Here is a 4,266-nt window from a genome sequence, read left to right on the forward strand (position 1 = left end):
ACTTGACCTGAGATGGCAACTGCAGTTGAGCAACCATGGCAACTGGAGTTACACGTACATGGAAGAGGGTCCGGACCATAGCAATCGCGGCGGGACGCGTGGTTACTGCCACGCGGGGCGTGTGGCTCGCAGGCGGGGAGGGGCGACGGTCGGGACGGGTCGTGCGGGCCGCGTGGTCGCTCGCCCGAACGTGCTCATGCGGGCGATCGCGCCGCACACCGAACGTGTGGGCTATGGCGGGGTGCGCCCGGACGTGCTCGTGCGGGCGGGCCTGTGTCGATGCCACACGAGGCGTGCGGCAGATACCCCCTAGATGCCACACGTGTGGCAGTTATCGACGTCCCAAATTAATCCCCCAAACCAAATTAATCAACCAAAGAATAGTCTCTAGCTAGCAGATCAGTCGATCCGTCTGTCTAAGTGGAACTTGGATTTCTCCGTCTAAGTGGAGCTGCAATCTAAGCATCCTTGTTGAATTTCACGAACTCATCGTGATCCACTGTGTCCGGCAAAGAGTCCCACGCCGGTTCTTCCCCCCTGACCGTCTCCGCTGGCGCTGGCTCGCCAAGTATTTTCATGAATTGGTCCATTGGCATGCTGAGATTATCCTCAGGCCCGTCCTCATCATGCTGCTGCTGCTGGTACTGACCAAGAACGTTGGCTGCCCCAATGGAGCTCTGCCCCTTCTCGCTGTCGTCGTAGTGAAGAGGACCCGCCGACGACATTATGCCATCCATGAAGTTCTCGCCGTAATGAAGAAGAGGCGGGGGAGAAGGCGGCCGATCCGATGCGTGGGGCTCAACGTGCTCTTGCCGGAGACCACGGACACTCCCCGGCGGCAGCAGCGCGGCGGCGGTGGCGAAATAGTCTGCCGGGACAGGCTTCTTGTTCCCCACCGTCAGGCCGTCCTCCCCGTAGATTTCCCTCAGGCCCTCGGGGCGCGGCGTGACATAGAGCTTGTGGAGCGCGGGCACGCCCCTCCTGCCGGCGCCCCTGTCCCTGTCGCTGGTGAACTCCTGCATGAGCCACGGCGTCTTGGGCTTCTTGGCGGGGGCAGGACGCAGTAGAACCCGAAGCTGTTCTTACACCCGCCCTCGGGAAGCTCCTCCTTGCTCTCCTCCACCCGCCAGAACCCGCCGGTCCGGACGCTGCGGTCGGCGCGCTTGTTCTCGGTCGCGTTGCACGGGCTCTGGAACTTGCTCTCGCCGAGGAACCACCACGTGTGCTGGCCCGCGCGCGCGCTGGCCGGCGGGTGCAGCCGCTGCAGAGCGTAGGGGTCGTTGCCGTACATGTCGGCGTGGAAGATGAACCCCCGCGCGTCGGGCATCTTGTCGTCGCCGGCGATCCACCGGTTGAGGAACCCCATGCTGTCCGCACTCGTCGGGTTGAAGTAGACCCCGGGAGGCAGCGGCGGCGGCTGCTTGAGCTCGTTCAACCCGCCGGGACCGGGCGGAGGGGCCATGGACATGGAGCTGCCGGCTCCGGCTCCGGCTCCGGCGTCGGCGGTGGCGGAAGTTGATCTCTTGATTGCTTTCCTCGCTTTCGTGATGGCCAAGGTTTCCTAGCTATTTGTGTTTGAGGAGGGATTGGATTGATCAGAGGGGTGAGATTATATGGTGTGCGACGCGCTTCCGTCTGAAATCAGATTCGCTTCATCGTCCCAAGTCGGACATGGATTTCCCCGGCCTGGAGACGGAACCAGAGCAGAGCAGTCGATGCGCTTCCCGCGCGATTTCTATTTCCCGCCTTTGGCGGAAACTCGAGTCCCCCTTTGAGGTTTTTTTTTGAACGTCACCGGGGGTGTCGGAGTAAATGGCCACGGATAGCCCAACCGACTCCCCTGGCTCTTCGAAAAATTATCAGGCCATTCAAGCCTTCAAGCATACAAAGCATAGGGCCACCTTCCCTCGGTCGGCTATCCCCAGGGCCGACTCCCAGAAGGCGACCCAGCCTCAGAAACCTCCCCCAAGAAAGATACGAGATAGCCGACTCCCAGAAGCCGGCCATTAAAAAAGTCGGCTCCCAGAAGTCGGCCAAGACTGCACCCACTAAGACTGTACCCACATAACGGCGATAGGATGGGGCGTGGCCGGAGTACAACCCACTACCCCCGAATCCCGGAACAGGCATGGCCACAGGGCGCCGTACGGGCCAGCCATCCCCCGCCGGCACTGTACCCGTGTTGGCCTCGATGTCACCCATGACAGGCGCCAGTACGACCCGTAGGCGGCGGGCCCCTTTTGCCAGAGAGACACCCGAAGGCGGCCTGGCCTCCTCTAGTCGGCCAGGGGCGTGGCCGGCTCCCAATAGCCGGCTACCTCCCTCCCTCGAAACATGTGCCTCATTAAGGAGACAAGACGAGGTAAGGCTACAGTGAGAGCCCGCAAGGCGGCGACACTGTAGCCACGCTTACCTCAACAAAGCTCTCGTCATCAGAGGCGAGGCAACAGTAACCAGCCGCCGACAAAGCCCCCAAGCGGTGGGGCCGGCCTGCCGGCCTCTGGAGGGCAGCCGGCGGGACCCACCAGTTGGCGGGCCCCAATGACCGGCGGAGAAGCCAGCGAGCATAGACGCTGACGGCCGGGACCCGCCCAGTCGGATTACCATTGTACCCCTGGGGGTAGGCCTATATAAACCCCCTGGGACACCCATGCAATGGGTTGATCTCATAGAATTCCACACACCACATACATAGAAAAGGAGAGCTAGCCTTGCCCTTCTTCTCCCTCTAGCCAAACAGCTCAAGGAGTGCTTGTAGCTACTTGTATTGATCTAGTGATCATGCGGAGACCCCGCAGAGCAGGACTAGGGGTGTTATCTCCGCGGAGAGCCCCGAACCTGGGTAAGATCCGCCGGTGTGCATGTCTTCGCCTCATCCCGTTTCCAGGCACCGGCGATGTTTTACTGGCTCCCACAATGATAAGCCACCCGTTGGCATATGTCGCACCTACCACCCGACATTTGGCGCCCACCATGGGGCCAGGTGCACCGTCGTCCGGAGACCTGTTCTGGACGGGAACCCTTTTCCTCCCCCGCGAGCGCAGCCAGCCTCCTACGCCCGATGGCACTTGCCCTGACGCGCTGCAAGGCGTTGACGACGCCTGCGCAGCGAGCTGCCTCGCCGATCTTCTTGGCGAGACTCGCATCTCCGACGAGCCGGCGTCCGACGCGGGCACGGACTACCCCGAGAGCCGCCTCGTCAGCCTCCTTGACCAGCTTCACGTCTCCAGCGAGTTTGCTGTGGACTTGGAGTCGGTCGGCTCCACCGACCCCATGCTTGTCGACTCCGACACGGCATCGCTCGACGCCTACCCCTCCGACGTGGTAGTCTTCGACGACCCTCTCGCTCGAGCTGACAGCGGCAGCAGCGCTGTCACTAAGGTGCTGGTCATCAGCCACGTCGCCGACTTGGGCGAGAATGCCCACGACGCCCTACATGCGGCAATGCATGACTTGTCCGTCCCCATCCCTGCCGACGCCGACGCCGAGACCCTGGAGGCACGCCGCCTCGCCCTCATCGCGGAGGACCATAAGATAACCTCCATGAGACGCCTCACCGAGGCTCACCAGCGCGAAGTCGACCGCGCTGCCTTTGGTACGCCGCCTCATGGCGGGCCGAGCCGGGCCGGCCTCGTCAAGAAGCGCGGCACGGCCATCGCCAGCATGCTGGGGGCAGACCGCCCCGTCTACGCCACACCGCTCGAGAATCTGTGAGCCGCTCAGGCGGCCGCAGAAGAGCTGAATGGGCTGGGGGCTGATGAGCTCCCCTACATGACAAGGCGCATCCAGCAGCTGATCGACGCGGCCGCAGAACGGCATGAAGCCGGCGCCGGCGCTGAGAGTCCTCCCCCACGCCGAGAGCACGCCACGACATCCCGTCGCCGACTGCGAGCGGCGCCCGCGCAAGGAAAGACAAGGAGCCGGCTGCTAGCCGCAGCCGGACTCGAATCACCATCGAGCGCGACGCGGAAGGCCGCCCTCGAGCAGTGGAGCGCCAAGGCAATCCGCCTCCTCCCCCGCGTCGTGGGGAGAGATATCCCACCCCGCCGCCTGTCACACATCCGACTCTCGGTGGCCGACTAGGCCACCGCGAAGGAGTCGGCGAGAACGACGCCCGCACTGGAACGACCGCCTAGCTCGATCCCTGGCGCTAGAAGAAGACAATGTCGGTCCGCCATGCTTTGGCCCCCGCATCCGCGACGAGCCCTTGCCCAAAGGGTTCTCGCTCCCCAGAGACACGCCCAAGTACAACGGCTCTGTGAAGCC

The 4,266-nt window shown here is 63.2% G+C and overlaps 1 pseudogene; it reads right to left on the reverse strand.

Moving 5' to 3' along the window:
- Positions 1-458: 458 nt before the first annotated feature.
- On the reverse strand, positions 459-2,202 carry LOC123171305 (uncharacterized; annotated as a pseudogene).
- Between the last annotated feature and the right edge of the window lie 2,064 nt (positions 2,203-4,266).

This window comes from Triticum aestivum, chromosome 7D (assembly GCF_018294505.1).
Source record: "Triticum aestivum cultivar Chinese Spring chromosome 7D, IWGSC CS RefSeq v2.1, whole genome shotgun sequence".
Classification (NCBI taxonomy): Eukaryota; Viridiplantae; Streptophyta; class Magnoliopsida; order Poales; family Poaceae; genus Triticum; species Triticum aestivum.